Genomic DNA, 19648 nt, shown 5'->3' with positions numbered 1-19648 from the left:
AGGGTGGCTGTCATTGCTTTACCTCATCGGTCACTCAGGCAAGAGTAGGATGCTACTTACGTACACGCTAGAAAACTAGGACGACACTACTACTACTACCACCCACAAGAGAAACAGCGGACACAACGTATTCACTCTTGGCTCTTTTTCGACTACAAGAAAGAACTAAGCGAAGCGTAATTTCACGGGCTCTGGCCTGGGTATGTTTCCATTAACGCTATTCCATTAACGCTCAGTTTGGGATAAGGCTCCCCAGAGCCTAATTCGGGCCCTGCTTCAGGTAAGCCTGGAATTTTGCCGGAGGCGCTCGTTCAGCGCTCGTTTAGTTTTTTTGCCACTTTGCTTCTCCGTTTGGCAGATTTCCCTTTTGAACCTGATTTCCAAACATCACCTGTTACGTAAGGCACGTCATTGCTGATTGGATAGTGCTCAACGAATCACTGTCATTGGAAGGCTGATTGGAAGGGCTCTGGTAAGCCCCCCACCCCCCCCACAGACCAACCAATCAGAATCACCGGCCCCCTGGTGTCCGAAACCGCCCCTTTCACGTAGGAAGCCTGCCAGATGGAGAAACGTCTATAATTCCAGGCTACTGCTCAGGAGCTGGTGCTATTACCCTGAGTTATTGGAACCCAGAACTTGTACCCAATCGAAAATAGTGAAAGATATCTCACAACGCGGCTATTTTCACACATTTTTTTTATGACGTACCTCTCACTTCAATGGGTGCTTCTGGTTATAATGGGAAAAAAACGTAAACACAAAACCATCACAGAACCTCAAGGGTTCTGGAAACTTTCAGGTTTTTGGAAGGTTCTGGGGCTGACCCTTGACCCTTCGTAGAGGAAAAGAGCCAGTTGAGTGAAGGCATCGGCCCGCTTCTCCATTTATGACACGCTGCGATTCACAACAAACTAATAAGAGAGGAAGGTTATTTTTTAACGGTTTAAAGAACACTAACACCACAAAGATAAGAGAAGTCTCGCTCCGGTATCCTAGGAAGTCGACCTTGAAGGACAGAACAGAGGGGTAAAAATGGAAGTGTACAAAGACTCACCTGCTCGTTCTTAAAGCCTGATTTAGGTCTCCTCGTAACGACCGCGTTCGCTCGCCCGAAAACGACGTATTTTCGGGGGCGAGCGACGCCGCCACGAAGCCGAAAGTCATAAGTCGGGCTTCAGACACCCCCTTCCTCGTTTTGCCTTGACTCTAATGTTGTCTTTTAATTCGTCGTGTGCTGTAGCAATTGATGTACAAGTGTTAACATTGAATTTATTCTCTTTGCACCTGGTTTTTAGAATCATGATGATTATTATTAGTCCACTTCAACGACCCTTTCTCTTAACCTTCTCGCCACGTGACGGAAGGACATTTTTACTCTTTTTCTTTATTTTTTAATTTTTTGTACATACGACCATTCTATATTACTTTGACCTTTTACGTGAAATAATGTCGAGACGCATGGAAAAATCCCAGGAAGCCGCTCTCAGTCGCGCCTGTGCGTTCCCACTGGAGGAACGGCTGTGGTGATCGACTGGGGGACGTGTTGCACATTCCTTGAGCTCAGGACTTAATGGGTTTAGTGTAGTTTTTTTTGTTGGATGTCGTGAGGTACAAGCAGGTCCCGTGTGTCTCCCCCCTCGCTGAAGAAGCAGAGTGTGTTGTTGACCATAATGTTATTATGGGTGAAGTCCCCCTTCGTTTAAGAAAGCAGGCTCGGACTGTAACAGTAATAATAATAATAATTTTACAGAATCAGCCTCCTGCCAGTCACGCCATTCTCTGGGGTCGGGCTATAGAGCAGTGGTTCTCAATCTGTTTTCATGTCAAGGACCCCCAAATTAATGATGTATTTGGCCACGGAACGCCAGTTGATTTTTTTTTTTTGTGCCAGGGACCCCACCCCAATCCAAGATTTGCAGATGTACAGTATATATGGTTTAAAGTGGTTAAGCTGATTTGGATGATTTATTAACACATTTTTCCGGGGACCCCCTGGAACCTCAAGAACCCCTGGGGGTCCCCACTTGAGAACCCCTGCTATAGAGGCTCCGTAGTGTCGATGGGGTGTCTCGCTCGCCAAAAAAGAACCGATCTTAACGTTGTGTCATGGTGGTGTTTTTTGGCGCGCGACTCCCTCGTGTGACTCAACCTGTTTGTTTGTCATCCCGCTAATAATCGTGTTTATGTTAGAGGAACATGCAGATGTATTTCATTGGTATGTGAAGTAGCTGCCACTGTATGTGTGTGTGGGCCGATCTGGAGGCGCCAGCAGATGGTTCCCGTTGAGCAAGACCTCAATAAATACATTTTGAATAAAAATGTGAAGTTTTTCAGAAAACTTAAGTTAGTATTTAGAAGGTGTTTTTTTTTAGAATCTGCCTCAGTTCTTAATGGATTAAAGTCCATGGCCCTTCATTGGGGCTAAAGCCAAGACTGAAATGTTCACACTGTCTGCAGTGCACGTTAATCGATGCCCAGAAACTGAGGTCGTTTTTTTTCCACATCAGTGTGGACATGTTGCCAGCGTCAGATATTTTCCTGATGCCACACATAATTTCTGTAGAACAGAAAGTGGGTTTGATGTGTGTGACTTGAGCAAGAGGGATAGTTCCAGACAGTATAGACTAGAGCAATGAGTTGTTTAACATCAGTGGTTTTCAAAGTGGGGTCCGCGGACCCACAGGGGTCCTTGAGGGGGAGAGTATTAACAAGAACGTGTCTAGTCGGTGTAACTAGGCAAAACGGACACCACCATACAAACAACCGTTTCACATACCAGTCCATCTTCACGGCTCGTAGTTGTGAAAAATGGAGTTTCCTGTTCCACATACTGATCTGTGATCATCTCTTTGCATCTTCTACGCTAGTGTTTCTCAGCGTCTGGTCCGGGGGCCTCACCAGGGGTCAAAATGGACCCCAATTATGGATCTGTAACTCTGAGAGGGTACAAATGGAACCCTTTTTTTGGGGGGGGATCCTAATCTACGCGGTCAAATTATCTGTGTTAATTTAACTCTGAGAGCGTACAAATGGAACCGAATGATTTCCATTTGTACGCTCTCAGAGGTACAGTCTTGAGTTGTAAGGGTCCATTTGGACGACCCCCTGGCGGTCCCCGGGCCCAACGTTGAGAAACCAGCGTTCTACGTGGATCTAATGGATTTGGAGAGAACGGGGTGATCTCCTATAGCTGTGTCTTTCAGTCAGGAGGAGAAGAGCGAGAGAGTTTGTAGCAAGAGATCCCTCACTCTGTATACAAACGTTTGATACAGCTATTCATTCACCTTTTTTCCCATTTCTCCTTTTCCCTTGTGAAATTCATAGCAATATTTCTGTATTGAATTAAAGAAAAATAAGCCAAGTTATTTGGACGGTTATGATTGCATTTATTGTGTTCAGTTAAGCCTAAATGTATGATTCGACAGAAGAAGAAAACAAATGTTGCACATCAACAAAGACGGATTATCAAACTTGAGAGATGTGGTGCACTTTTTGCTGAATCATAGCTTAGGCCTTAAATTGCAGAGGGGGGGGGAAGTCGGGGGGGGTGACTGTGAAGATCAAAGATCAAACTGTGAGACTTGACCAAAATGATGAGAAAAAAACGTGATATTTTCTTTTCTTTTTTCTTTTTTTGCTGTTGAACATGCTGGATCCTAAAGGCTGGAGGGGAGGGGGAGGGGGGGGGGTTCTTGGAGAAGAGGAATATAACATACTGATTATTCTGATTTTATTTGTATTTTATTTTTTACCAATGAAAAGCCATAGAAGCTCATGATATGAAAATGACAAAAAGGCTTGTTTGCGTGTGAGGGTGTGTACCTATGATTGAGCACAGACCTTGGAAAAAAAACTAAAAGGGTTGTGTACACCTAATAAAAGATAAATAAATAAAAAACATCCGATTTATTTGTTTCTTGTTATTGAATGTTGTCTCTTGTCGGGTGGAAACCTCATATGACCAAAACTACTTTTCAGGATTCAAAAATATCAAAAGTAGCAGATCTACAAGCTTTTGTGTGACGCTGTAGTATGATCAAGTAGGGCGGTAATTTACGAAAAAACACCAAAAGTTCGATTTGTACACTGAGTTATGGGGGTCGTGGAAATTAAAGTCTGAGAACTACTGTGCTACACTAAATGGAACAGAGCCTTCATTAATATCATTGGTAACACCTGTGAAGGAAGTGATAATATGGCTGCTGTGCATAGAGCCTCTTGTGGTTCGGTTCTGTGGGAGGTGGGACAGCATGGTAAGGCTGTGCGTAATATGGATTGTCAGAAACGACAGACATTACTATGCACAGTGTCTGTCATTCATCATGTTAATGACATTATTATTATAACTGCCATATCATGTGTAGGCTAGAATTGTCCAAGATAAGAATCACTAAAAAACTCCACACTGGATTATGTCAAAAACGGTCTGTAATTCATCATCATATTAATGACATTTGTATTATTATTATAATTATTACTCCCATATGTTCCCGAGATGTGTGTGTCGTTGCATTCTACCAAATGAACACCCACCTGGTGATGCCTCACATGCCCGGATATTTTTCGACCCAAATCTCTTCACTGAAAAGAGACGGTCTTCAAGCTTGTGAGCATTGTGAGCTCTTAGATCTGCTATTTTCACTAGTTTTGAAATAGGGCTTAAGTGATTCATTCATAAAGTATTTTATGTAAGTTTGGATGCGGGGGAGACACCAAATTGTTGGGTGTTGAGCTGTAACAGAAAAGTGAGGCCCTGACCACACAGGACAAAGCATAGAGATGTTACAAGCTGATTTTGTAAGTTAGATTAACATTATATCAACATGTTTAGCACTATCAGCCAGCGGCGTCCCCAAGAATTACATTTGGGCAGGCGAGATTTTTTTCTATTACCCCCAAAAAATAATTTTCAACACAATCGAAAATCGGCGAAAGTGGTCGTTTTCAAGATGTTTTGGCCATCATCTCTGGAACGGAAGGTCCAATCTGCTCAGTTCAAAGCTTGTTTGACTTTGAGGACATTAAGCATGCAATGACACATTTTTGGGTTTTCTAGGGGAGGCGACCGCCTGTCCTGCCTCTACAATGGGTACGCCTCTGCTATCAGCATTAATGATGAGTCCAACACAAACATAGTCTTTGAACCTACACACATGTTCTTATCTTTGACCCACATTTGGTTTGTTGGGATCTCTGGTGGACTTCGGATGTAAAAGAAAAAAGTCAATCTGACAAATGTCAACATTATATGAAACTGTGTTTATGAACTAGCTCAGCTGCTAGAACTGTCTTCAACTAACTTGAATAACATAGCCCTCAGTCATTGAGCTGCATAGCAGTGATCGCCTGTCTGATCTGCGCAAGAAGAGAATATAATTAAATGAACTTCTGTTTAGTGGTTTGTCTAGCAAATACTGCCAGTCAAAATTTGGTCCTAGAATATCTCAGTTTCACAAGTTTCACAATGGTTCCTCACACTAATGGATCTCTTTGGAACTAGAGCTCTACAGCTCGAACAAATGGGGCAAAATAAAACATGCTTGACATCTTATCCAAAGCACTGGAGAAACTTAAATCAAGTTATTAGCATTATATACATTTACTGTTATGATTATGATAATTATTTTCTTTCTCTTTTTTACTTCTAATATTTTTTCAACGGTTTTGTACCTGTATCTGTTTTGGTTCTTCGTTTTATGATTATTATTATGTTATTTGTATTTATTTTATTTACTTTATTTATTTTTCTTGTCTATGCTTGTTCAATCTGTGGGCCATTTAGGGAGTAGGGGAATGTTTTAAAAACTGGAGGGACAAATATGAACCCCTTGTTGGGCAATAGTATTTGAATTGTCAAATGGTTATAGTGCTGTGCAGCTGACATGCTTTTCCAATAACCTCCAGCTATGTGAACATAAAATAGAATAAAAACTTGATCACTGAAAAACTCGGTGTCCTCTTAGGCAGCAGTTCTCAAACTCTTTCATGTCAAGGACCCCCAAATTATTGTGTATTATTGTATTTGGCCGCTGACCCCAATCTAAAAATAATTTGTGCCAGGGGACTCCCATACAAGATTTGTGTTGTTAAAATGTTTCAAAAATATAACACATTTTTCATTTTTTTAAGATGTTTTGAAAATAGCAGATATATAAGTTCACAACGCGTCTTGTAGATCGGCTAAATGTATACAGGGTTAAAGTGCTCAAACCGATTGATGCTATTTTAATACGTTTTGCTGGGAACCCCCGGCCCCCCTCAAGGGAGTCCCAGGACCCTACTTTGAGAACTCCTGCTCTCAGGAACACAACACTAACTCTTGTCCCTCCCAAAAAAATGTCACCCTGAACGAACCAATCAGTTAGCTCAAAACATACTTCCTGCACGCCTCCATCCAATGAAAACGAGACAACATACCAGAGAAACGAAATACAGTATATATGTCACTCGCCCCTGAACGAATCAATGTTAAGTCTGAACATACTGCCCCACCCCTGTCTAATAAATACAAGGCGACAAGCTTGTTCTCTACAGAGTCTGGATTTCACAATGAAGGGCGCTTTGCTTGTTTTACTGTTCTGCCTGGCTGAAGCTGATGACGTCTGGTATGTGGTCAGAGGGCTAACAGAGAGGCTGAGCAACATGGAGAAACAACATTCAGGTTAGGATGGTTAAGAGGCTACATGCATGTTGGGCAAAAAGTAATTTAAAAATGCTGCTTCAAGAAGTTCTAAAAGGTGCAGCGTGCAATGTGTTATAAAACACATTTTAGTTTTTTTAATATATATATATATAAAGTATATATATATGTTATTTTTTCTTTTTTTTCAGAATTGGCCGCCAGACTGCAAGCAAGTGAACGCAAGGTGGAAGAGCTCCAGACCAGACTGAGGAACAGTAGTTCATCAGGTAGTCATTTGCAATGTTCTCCTTTGGCCAACAATATCAGCATTTTAAAGACAGACAAGACCTTTTTGAGGGAAGGGTAGTTGCTGGGGAGAGAAGTGGTAAAGAGACATGGTACAGTGCACCCTCGAATGCAATATTGCGATTATACAACAGTTACCATCAAAATAAAACGTATCAAAATGTATACATAATATTTTGGGGCTGATGAAGATGATGTCTGAGTGGGAAGAGCTTCTAGTACACGGTCAAACTGACTGAGGATTTTACTGTGATAAACAGTGTCTGAGTAATATTTATGTTATAATATTTCTTCTTAATATAATATTATAAATAATTTGATAATGCTCCTGTGTTGACAGAAAAACCAAAGGTTGCCTTCTCTGCTGGTTTGGGTAAGGATGGAAGGACTGGACCATATAATTCTCCAACCACTGTGGTCTACAAAGGAGTCCACAGTAACATCGGCAACGCATACAGTCCATCCACAGGTAGCCTATGTGGTGATTAAGTCCACTTATAGTGAACGAAATCAATTACCTCTCAGCTTTTATCAGCTGAGGCAGCGTTAGCCAAGCCTGCTTGTCACAACTACAGTTAGTCCAAAACGCAGCCGCTCGCCTCTTAACAGGGGCATGGAAGTATGATCACATCTCCCTGATTTTTGCCTGCCTACACTGGCTCCTTGTTCGTAACAGAATTCAGACTTTAATGTTTAGTTTGTTTTCAAGTCTTTAATGGGTTGGTACCATTGTACGTATTGGAGCTTCTACCTCCCAATAACTCTACAAGGGTCTTGAGGTCGACTGACCAGTCACTTCTTAAGGTCCCAGCAACAAAGCTGAAGACCCTGGGAGATAGATAATTTTCTGCCGTAGCGCCCAAACTGTGGAATGAGCTTCCACCCCATGTTAGAGTGTCTCAAACCCAGATCCTTTCCCCAGGATGACCTTATTTTGTAATTGACAAGAACAACATTAGTAACATAACTTGTGTTACGTCTCCAGGTAGGCGGAAGAGATTTCGAGGCCACAATTGTTATATTTCTCGAATCTGAAACTAGAAACACACAGAAGGAGTTTTTTCTCCCTCTTTCCTGCTGCTCACCTCCAGACAACGATGTTTCAATGATCAAATGATAGATGTAGAACAGCAATTTTTGTAAAGAGTTTCACGTGTGTGTGTGTGTGTGTGTGTGTGTGTGTGTGTGTGTGTGTGTGTGTGTGTGTGTGTGTGTGTGTGTGTGTGTGTGTGTGTGTGTGTGTGTGTGTGTGTGTGTGTGTGTGTGTGTGTGTGTGTGTCATATAGGCATCTTCACAGCACCATTGAAAGGAGTCTACCAATTCAGATTTACTGCAGCTCAATATACAGACACAAAACGTGTGGAGATCATGATGTATAGAAACGATCAGACGCTCATTTATAACCTTGGATACAATAATCATGACCAGACTTGGGAATACGTCTCTAATGGAATCATCACAGAACTGGAGGAGGGGGACACGGTTTACATGAGGTTACCTCATAGTTGCAGTCTCTTTGACTACACCCAAAACAACCACAACACTTTCAGTGGCTTTCTGCTTTATTCTATGTAAAACTGCTACTGTCACTGTCAGTTGTGGTGGATAAGTAACTCTATTTACTCAAGTCCTGTACTTGACTTGCAAGTCCCAGGTACTTTTACTTCACTTGAGTATTGCCATTTTTCAATACTTTATTCTTCATCTCAGAGGCACATTTTGTATGTATTAGGCTACTCTACTACAATTATTTGACAGCTTTAATTACTAGTTACTTTGTTGATTTAGATTATTCATAATTAATCAATTCTAGTATGAATCAAAAGTCTTCTAAATCGTTTCAAAGTGGCACATATACAAGCTCAGTACGTGTCACATCATCTATCTAAGAGTCTCTTCTCTTTTTAATTTCAACGTTGAGAGCTCCCACAAAGAATGTTTAACTGTGTGAAATTTGATTTGATTTGAATGAAGTTGAATTTTCTGATTTAACCCAGCTAAGTCTGTATGTTGTTTTGTGAATATGCAAATGTATTGGTTAACTGACTAAAAGATGAGTTTTCACCTAAAGCCACTGTTCTTGTTTGAGATGAAACAAAAATAACCTATAAGGGACCCCCCCAACTATATCAACACAATTATTGTATCCAAGGTCTGAGATGAAGAATGTTTAAATGTTTCAAAAACATTCCAATTCTTTTCCAATTTGTTTTTATTTATTTTTTAAAATAGCAGATCTACAAGCTCACAATGTGTCACATCATGGCTTGTAGATCGGCTATTTCCAGATGGCCAATGTATAGGGTTAAAGTGGTTAAACTGATTTTGAGGCTATATTAATAGCCTCAAAATCAGCAATAATTTAGCTGGGGACCCCCTGGAAACCCCGGAGCCCACTTTGAGAACCACTGCTGTAGCCTACTGTACATTGAATTCACTTTGGTTAAATGAGCTTTGTTTGGAATATTATAGGACTACTTTAGACATTTCCTTAGTTTGTTAAAAAGTGCTTATCATTCCCAGTGTATAAGCTACTGTACATAAAATAAAATCTTAATTTTCTAACCACTACTTTGAAAATGTGCTTTTTATGCTGTATAATGAACAACTGATGATGATATATGAGCTTAAACCATTCTTAAAGTGGGTTAGTTGTGCTCACTGCTCAGTGCTCACCTTTCTTTTGAAAGAAATGAGTAAGGAGTTGTTTTCCTTCCTGGGACAATGTGGGACGGGGGGACGGGGGGTTAATAGCAACTTATTACTTAAGTTGCTATTAATAGGCCTATGACAAACAGCCAAAAAGGGCTATAGTTTTCGAGATACCCCTACCGGAGGTAGGACCAAACACAACATCCTCCCATACATGAAATGGATTCTTGTATACAAATATTTTACTGCAAAAGTGGTGAAATTGATAATGATATATAAAGTTATACAACAACTGAAAATAAAGCCTGGCCGTCTGGGGTTTGAGGCATATAAAATAATTTAGATTCACAATGGAAGCACTGACAGGTTTAAAACTTGGCATACTTGAAATCAGGACATCCCTCTACATTCTAGAAAAGACTGGATGTCAATATCCGAATGTAAATAGCAGATACAGTAATTTGAACACGTACCTATAGGCAGAACTGTACATCTATATAGAATGTTCTCTTTACTTTGTAGTGACTCTGACATGGATTGTTGATAGGTGTGGAAAACTATGTATTTTGTGGACAATACTGATATGTAGATCTAATCAGTCAAATTCATATTTTGGTGTCATCTTGGCCTATAACTTAGTCATGTTAGATGTGCTCCTCTGGTCTCCTATTCTCTCTCTCTATGCAAGGTTAAGCCTAGTCACACGTTTCACCCAGAAGTCACGGCTTTGCTGTGCCTGCTGTTTAAATGCTGTTGTGTTGCTATCTGTCGGCTTCTGGAATTCATAATTTTGCTAGTTAGTAGGGCATGCTCACTTCAGCAGTGTGTTCCTCCGATACAATAACACTTCTTTTCAGTGCCACTGAGTGACCGGTCAAGAGCCGAGGTCAGTGTTGACCCAGACACTTGGACGCGGTAACATCATCATCTACCATCATCATCTTCATCTGACTTCATCAACTCATCATCACTCTCCGCCAATGAGAGGATTCCACCTCCACCGGCCGGATGCTCTATGTGTCTTCCATGATGTCATATGTTTATGTTAAAGGGTGATCTTAAAACCGAGTGCATATTCTTTCTCTCGTGAGAGAGAGGTCGACCGATGATGCCACCTGTGATACTGTAACCTTCCAATACTCTCTCTGTCTGTTAAAACAAGATATTTCATTACACTCATGGCTCTGTGTCCGTCTGGATTTTCTTGTCGCCTTTCTGAAAGTTATCGGTACTTTATATGGGTGATAAGGAAAAACACCTTGTCACCCATAAATGAGTGTTAAATATCTCCAGCCCTTTAGTAAACAGAAAATAACATTTCAGGTCAGTATACCAATTTTATCCAATCAGGAGAGAACTCAAACAAGATACAAGCACTTCAGTGGCTCCTATAGCCGAACGAAGATTACTCAGGGGAAAGGAATGAATCCTAAACAAATCTACAAACTCAATGACAATTTATTGTAAATTCACAACGCATGCAGTTAAACAATCGGGCGCAGGGGTCATCACCATGCCGTCTTGTGGTGGTCATTTTGGTCAAAATTAAAGTTTTGCCACGGACATACAAAATGAGTGGACAACAATATTATCAGAAACACATAAAGAGCTAGCCCTGAATGACCATATAACAGGTCTGTAACTCTGAGAGCGTACAAATGGAACCAAATGGACCCATACGGGTCCATTTGGTTCCATTTGTACGCTCTCAGAGTTATGGTGGTCCTTGCAAATAAAACATTTGAGAACCACTAGTACTAGTAGGACTCCTAATGTGCCTCATCTCATCGTAAATCAGAGTCTTACATATTCTGAAGAAAACCTGGAGACAAAACAATAACATTATTATGGTGTGTAAATCAAAAGATTTGCCACGGACAAGACCAAGTCTCTGCCACGGACACATTTGTCCGTGTACAGACATATTGATAACCCCTGATCCGGCCGCTCTACCGGCCACTCTAACCCTGAGCCACTGCCGCACCTGGCTCAGGGGTAGAGTGGCCGGTAGAGCGGCCGGATGGAATCTGTGAGGCTTTCAGTTCGATCCCGGGCTCCCCCAGAGTTGATGTCGAAGTGAACCCCTAAATGCTCCCGATGAGCAGGTTTGTGCCTTGTATGGTTTCCTCCGCCGTGTGTGTGTGTGAGTGGATGGATGTAATGCACAATCTATGTAAAGCGCTTTGGATGAAAGTGCTGTATAAATGCACCATTTACCTTTTATTTACAATTAATGGCATATTAGAACATAAACCGTGCACATTTAGAATACAAAATAATGCATGTTCCCACAATAGAACTAGCAACAAATACATTTCATTAAAATGAATGGAATATACAAAATTAAAACATTGCAACAACATTGCATAGGTTACTTGGTGTTATTATCCTGTATGTACTTAGCAAAATCAGGGTTAGAGGAGGAAAGTTACATAGTGCTGCTTTAATTAGAATGTGACAAAGGGAAATATCCCCTGATCTTATAACTTAATAACAGCCTTGCTTGATGCATGGCCATGCATTATTTCATATTATGCATTATGATGCCTTAAAACATGTTACATTTTGTGATACAACTACGATTATAGATTATGATGATTATAATGGCTTATAAGTTATGATGATGCGCTTATAATGACTTCTGCAGCCTTTTCCCTCTGATCTCTTGTATGTGTTGTTTCTGCCCCCTTGTGGACAGAACGTGGTATAACAATACCAAGAGAATAAGCAGCATGTCCTCCTCAGACCCAAGCCTGTGGTGGATAAAGTACTCAAACCCAGGTTTTGGGACCTCAAAAAAACACTTTGACCTAGAAACTCCAATCACAGTTCAAAAATTCCACCTTACTGTGGACATGCATGCTTGAGATTTTTTCTTTTGAAATCATTTGTAGTTTTGGAGATATTTAACTTTAAGCGCCCCATTCATTGTCGATGCGGCAATGGACATTTAAAGGCAGGCTTACAACTACATACTTACGCCTAGTAACCTCATTCATACTTTAAAATGTTCATGTTACTCTGGACATGTTTGCCTGAAAAGGAATCTTTGAAATGTTGCATAGTTTTAGAATTGTACTCCTTTAAAAGTTCAGAGATTTAGAATGGAGGCGGATGGAAGGTTTTGGGACCTCAAAAAAACACTTTCACCTAGAAACTCCATTCACAGTTCAAAAATTCCCCCTTACTGTGGACATGCATGCTTGAGATTTTTTCTTTTGAAATCATTTATAGTTTTGGAGATATTTAACTTTAAGCGCCCCATTCAATGTCGATGCGGCAATGGAAATTTAAAGGCAGGCTTACAACTACATACTTACGCCTAGTAACCTCATTCATACTTTAAAATGTTTATCTTACTCTGGACATGTTTGCCTGAAAAGGAATCTTTGAAATGTTGCATAGTTTTAGAATTGTACTCCTTTAAAAGTTCAGAGATTTAGAATGGAGGCGGATGGAAGGTTTTGGGACCTCAAAAAAACACTTTCACCTAGAAACTCCATTCACAGTTCAAAAATTCCCCCTTACTGTGGACATGCATGCTTGAGATTTTTTCTTTTGAAATAATTTGTAGTTTTGGAGATATTTAACTTTAAGCGCCCCATTCAATGTCGATGCGGCAATGGAAATTTAAAGGCAGGTTTACAACTACATACTTACGCCTAGTAACCTCATTCATACTTTAAAATGTTTATCTTACTCTGGACATGTTTGCCTGAAAAGGAATCTTTGAAATGTTGCATAGTTTTAGAATTGTACTCCTTTAAAAGTTCAGAGATTTAGAATGGAGGCGGATGGAAGGTTAGGGTTAGGGTATAGGGACCTCAAAAAAACACGTTCACTAGGAAACTCCATTCACAGTTCAAAAATTCCACCTTACTTTGGACATAGATGCTTGAGATTTTTTCTTTTGAAATCATTTGTAGTTTTGGAGATATTTAACTTTAAGCGCCCCATTCATTGTCGATGCGGCAATGGACATTTAAAGGCAGGCTTACAACTACATACTTACGCCTAGTAACCTCATTCATACTTTAAAATGTTCATCTTACTCTGGACATGTTTGCCTGAAAAGGAATCTTTGAAATGTTGCATAGTTTTAGAATTGTACTCCTTTAAAAGTTCAGAGATTTAGAATGGAGGCGGATGGAAGGTTTTGGGACCTCAAAAAAACACTTTCACCTAGAAACTCCATTCACAGTTCAAAAATTCCCCCTTACTGTGGACATGCATGCTTGAGATTTTTTCTTTTGAAATAATTTGTAGTTTTGGAGATATTTAACTTTAAGCGCCCCATTCAATGTCGATGCGGCAATGGAAATTTAAAGGCAGGTTTACAACTACATACTTACGCCTAGTAACCTCATTCATACTTTAAAATGTTTATCTTACTCTGGACATGTTTGCCTGAAAAGGAATCTTTGAAATGTTGCATAGTTTTAGAATTGTACTCCTTTAAAAGTTCAGAGATTTAGAATGGAGGCGGATGGAAGGTTAGGGTTAGGGTATAGGGACCTCAAAAAAACACGTTCACTAGGAAACTCCATTCACAGTTCAAAAATTCCACCTTACTTTGGACATAGATGCTTGAGATTTTTTCTTTTGAAATCATTTGTAGTTTTGGAAATATTTAACTTTAAGCGCCCCATTCATTGTCGATGCGGCAATGGACATTTAAAGGCAGGCTTACAACTACATACTTACGCCTAGTAACCTCATTCATACTTTAAAATGTTCATCTTACTCTGGACATGTTTGCCTGAAAAGAAATCTTTGAAATGTTGCATAGTTTTAGAATTGTACTCCTTTAAAAGTTCAGAGATTTAGAATGGAGGCGGATGGAAGGTTTTGGGACCTCAAAAAAACACTTTCACCTAGAAACTCCATTCACAGTTCAAAAATTCCCCCTTACTGTGGACATGCATCCTTGAGATGTTTTACCTTGTAAAGATTTGTAGTTTTTGAAATATTTAACTTTAAGCGCCTAATGCATTGTCAATGGCAATGGATATTTAAAGGGAAAAGGGTACAAAGTTTTCAAGGCTAAGTTAACAGAACAAGTCAGAACCTCTGTGGTGCAGTGGTTTAGATACAGGACCTGCAACCAGAAGGTTACCGGTTCAAATCCAACCAGGACAGGTTTCCAACAAATACCTGACTCTTGCACCGTTATCTGATCTTTCACTGAACAGCGTGTAAGAAACCATAGAAAGTATGTACCATGATGGAGCAGTGGTTAAGATTCAGGCCTTACACACTGAAGGTCCTGAGTTCAAATCTCGCAAAAGGACATCTTTCTAACTTTTACCTGGGGCTTTTACCTTTATATAATCTTTCAGACAAATTCCACGCAAGTCAACAGCACATGTAAGGACCTCTGTGGTGCAATGGTTTAGATACAGGACTTGCAACCAGAAGATTCCTGGTTCTAATCCAACTGGCACACTTTTTTTTTCTTTCCCAAGACTCAAGACCCAAAAGAGTCTTGAGTCGAACCAATTACTCCCGCGGAGACATCAAATTTCTCTTTTGGGCCTTGAGTCCCAAGACTCAAGGCCCAAAAGAGAAATTTGATGTCTCCGCGGGAGTAATTGGTTCGACTCAAGACCCAAAAGAAGGTGAACTGACTGTAATGATTCAAAATGTCATATATAGAATAGAAACCCCATTCAAACTTTAAAATGTTCATCTTACTGTGGACATGTTTGCCTGGAAGGGAATCTTTGAAATGTTTAATAGTTTTCGAATTGTACTCCTTTAAAAGTTCAGAGATTTATAATGGAGGTCGATGGACGAATTTGGGACCTCAAAAAAACACTTTCACCTAGAAACTCCATTCACAGTTCAAAAATTCCACCTTACTGTGGACATGCATGCTTGAGATTTTTTCTTTTGAAATCATTTGTAGTTTTGGAGATATTTAACTTTAAGCGCCCCATTCATTGTCGATGCGGCAATGGACATTTAAAGGCAGGCTTACAACTACATACTTACGCCTAGTAACCTCATTCATACTTTAAAATGTTTATCTTACTCTGGACATGTTTGCCTGAAAAGGAATCTTTGAAATGTTGCATAGTTTTAGAATTGTACTCCTTTAAAAGTTCAGAGATTTAGAATGGAGGCGGATGGAAGGTTAGGGTTAGGGTATAGGGACCTCAAAAAAACACGTTCACCAGGAAACTCCATTCACAGTTCAAAAATTCCACCTTACTGTGGACATGCATGCTTGAGATTTTTTCTTTTGAAATCATTTGTAGTTTTGGAGATATTTAACTTTAAGCGCCCCATTCATTGTCGATGCGGCAATGGACATTTAAAGGCAGGCTTACAACTACATACTTACGCCTAGTAACCTCATTCATACTTTAAAATGTTTATCTTACTCTGGACATGTTTGCCTGAAAAGGAATCTTTGAAATGTTTAATAGTTTTAGAATTGTACTCCTTTAAAAGTTCAGAGATTTAGAATGGAGGCGGATGGAAGGTTTTGGGACCTCAAAAAAACACTTTCACCTAGAAACTCCATTCACAGTTCAACAATTCCCCCTTACTGTGGACATGCATGCTTGAGATTTTTTCTTTTGAAATCATTTGTAGTTTTGGAGATATTTAACTTTAAGCGCCCCATTCATTGTCGATGCGGCAATGGACATTTAAAGGCAGGCTTACAACTACATACTTACGCCTAGTAACCTCATTCATACTTTAAAATGTTTATCTTACTCTGGACATGTTTGCCTGAAAAGGAATCTTTGAAATGTTTAATAGTTTTAGAATTGTACTCCTTTAAAAGTTCAGAGATTTAGAATGGAGGCGGATGGAAGGTTTTGGGACCTCAAAAAAACACTTTCACCTAGAAACTCCATTCACAGTTCAACAATTCCCCCTTACTGTGGACATGCATGCTTGAGATTTTTTCTTTTGAAATCATTTGTAGTTTTGGAGATATTTAACTTTAAGCGCCCCATTCATTGTCGATGCGGCAATGGAAATTTAAAGGCAGGCTTACAACTACATACTTACGCCTAGTAACCTCATTCATACTTTAAAATGTTTATCTTACTCTGGACATGTTTGCCTGAAAAGGAATCTTTGAAATGTTGCATAGTTTTAGAATTGTACTCCTTTAAAAGTTCAGAGATTTAGAATGGAGGCGGATGGAAGGTTAGGGTTAGGGTATAGGGACCTCAAAAAAACACGTTCACTAGGAAACTCCATTCACAGTTCAAAAATTCCACCTTACTGTGGACATGCATGCTTGAGATTTTTTCTTTTGAAATCATTTGTAGTTTTGGAGATATTTAACTTTAAGCGCCCCATTCATTGTCGATGCGGCAATGGACATTTAAAGGCAGGCTTACAACTACATACTTACGCCTAGTAACCTCATTCATACTTTAAAATGTTCATCTTACTCTGGACATGTTTGCTTGAAAAGGAATCTTTGAAATGTTGCATAGTTTTAGAATTGTACTCCTTTAAAAGTTCAGAGATTTAGAATGGAGGCGGATGGAAGGTTTTGGGACCTCAAAAAAACACTTTCACCTAGAAACTCCATTCACAGTTCAAAAATTCCCCCTTACTGTGGACATGCATCCTTGAGATGTTTTACCTTGTAAAGATTTGTAGTTTTTGAAATGTTTAACTTTAAGCGCCTAATGCATTGTCAATGGCAATGGATATTTAAAGGGAAAAGGGTACAAAGTTTTCAAGGCTAAGTTAACAGAACAAGTCAGAACCTCTGTGGTGCAGTGGTTTAGATACAGGACCTGCAACCAGAAGGTTACCGTTTCAAATCCAACCAGGACAGGTTTCCAACAAATACCTGACTCTTGCACCTTTATCTGATCTTTCACTGAACAGCGTGTAAGAAACCATAGAAAGTATGTACCATGATGGAGCAGTGGTTAAGATTCAGGCCTTACACACTGAAGGTCCTGAGTTCAAATCTCGCAAGGACATCTTTCTAACTTTTACCTGGGGCTTTTACCTTTATATAATCTTTCAGACAAATTCCACGCAAGTCAACAGAACATGTAAGGACCTCTGTGGTGCAGTGGTTTAGATACAGGACTTGCAACCAGAAGATTCCTGGTTCTAATCCAACTGGCACACTTTTTTTTTCTTTCCCAAGACTCAAGACCCAAAAGAGTCTTGAGTCGAACCAATTACTCCCGCGGAGACATCAAATTTCTTTTTTGGGCCTTGAGTCCCAAGACTCAAGGCCCAAAAGAGAAATTTGATGTCTCCGCGGGAGTAATTGGTTCGACTCAAGACCCAAAAGAAGGTGAACTGACTGTAATGATTCAAAATGTCATATATAGAATAGAAACCCCATTCAAACTTTAAAATGTTCATCTTACTCTGGACATGTTTGCCTGAAAAGGAATCTTTGAAATGTTTAATAGTTTTCGAATTGTACTCCTTTAAAAGTTCAGAGATTTATAATGGAGGTCGATGGACGAATTTGGGACCTCAAAAAAACACTTTCACCTAGAAACTCCATTCACAGTTCAAAAATTCCACCTTACTGTGGACATGCATGCTTGAGATTTTTTCTTTTGAAATCATTTGTAGTTTTGGAGATATTTAACTTTAAGCGCCCCATTCATTGTCGATGCGGCAATGGACATTTAAAGGCAGGCTTACAACTACATACTTACGCCTAGTAACCTCATTCATACTTTAAAATGTTCATCTTACTCTGGACATGTTTGCCTGAAAAGGAATCTTTGAAATGTTGCATAGTTTTAGAATTGTACTCCTTTAAAAGTTCAGAGATTTAGAATGGAGGCGGATGGAAGGTTTTGGGACCTCAAAAAAACACTTTGACCTAGAAACTCCAATCACAGTTCAAAAATTCCCCCTTACTGTGGACATGCATGCTTGAGATTTTTTCTTTTGAAATCATTTGTAGTTTTGGAGATATTTAACTTTAAGCGCCCCATTCATTGTCGATGCGGCAATGGACATTTAAAGGCAGGCTTACAACTACATACTTACGCCTAGTAACCTCATTCATACTTTAAAATGTTCATCTTACTCTGGACATGTTTGCCTGAAAAGGAATCTTTGAAATGTTGCATAGTTTTAGAATTGTACTCCTTTAAAAGTTCAGAGATTTAGAATGGAGGCGGATGGAAGGTTTTGGGACCTCAAAAAAACACTTTCACCTAGAAACTCCATTCACAGTTCAAAAATTCCCCCTTACTGTGGACATGCATGCTTGAGATTTTTTCTTTTGAAATCATTTGTAGTTTTGGAGATATTTAACTTTAAGCGCCCCATTCAATGTCGATGCGGCAATGGAAATTTAAAGGCAGGCTTACAACTACATACTTACGCCTAGTAACCTCATTCATACTTTAAAATGTTTATCTTACTCTGGACATGTTTGCCTGAAAAGGAATCTTTGAAATGTTGCATAGTTTTAGAATTGTACTCCTTTAAAAGTTCAGAGATTTAGAATGGAGGCGGATGGAAGGTTAGGGTTAGGGTATAGGGACCTCAAAAAAACACGTTCACTAGGAAACTCCATTCACAGTTCAAAAATTCCACCTTACTGTGGACATGCATGCTTGAGATTTTTTCTTTTGAAATCATTTGTAGTTTTGGAGATATTTAACTTTAAGCGCCCCATTCATTGTCGATGCGGCAATGGACATTTAAAGGCAGGCTTACAACTACATACTTACGCCTAGTAACCTCATTCATACTTTAAAATTTTCATCTTACTCTGGACATGTTTGCCTGAAAAGAAATCTTTGAAATGTTGCATAGTTTTAGAATTGTACTCCTTTAAAAGTTCAGAGATTTAGAATGGAGGCGGATGGAAGGTTTTGGGACCTCAAAAAAACACTTTCACCTAGAAACTCCATTCACAGTTCAAAAATTCCCCCTTACTGTGGACATGCATCCTTGAGATGTTTTACCTTGTAAAGATTTGTAGTTTTTGAAATATTTAACTTTAAGCGCCCCATTCAATGTCGATGCGGCAATGGAAATTTAAAGGCAGGTTTACAACTACATACTTACGCCTAGTAACCTCATTCATACTTTAA

The 19648-nt window shown here is 39.5% G+C and overlaps 2 protein-coding genes across 5 annotated transcripts in view; one reads left to right on the top strand and one right to left on the bottom strand.

Annotated features, from left to right (window-relative positions):
- The window catches only part of LOC311053011 (cyclin-dependent kinase 17-like), a 97280-nt gene extending 93856 nt beyond the window's left edge, over positions 1-3424 (top strand). For all 4 annotated transcript variants that reach the window (XM_084068363.1, XM_084068364.1, XM_084068361.1 and 1 more), the window contains one exon: positions 1-3424. This exon is cut by the window's left edge. The gene's annotated coding sequence lies outside the window, so the exon portion shown is untranslated.
- uckl1b (uridine-cytidine kinase 1-like 1b) overlaps positions 1-19648 on the bottom strand; it is a 476626-nt gene that overhangs the window by 231895 nt on the left and 225083 nt on the right. The gene's annotated exons all lie outside the window — the stretch shown is intronic.

Source organism: Gymnoscopelus microlampas, assembly GCF_963454915.1.
Source record: "Gymnoscopelus microlampas genome assembly, chromosome: 10".
Taxonomy (NCBI): domain Eukaryota; kingdom Metazoa; phylum Chordata; class Actinopteri; order Myctophiformes; family Myctophidae; genus Gymnoscopelus; species Gymnoscopelus microlampas.
This window is presented reverse-complemented; position numbering and strand designations above follow the sequence as displayed.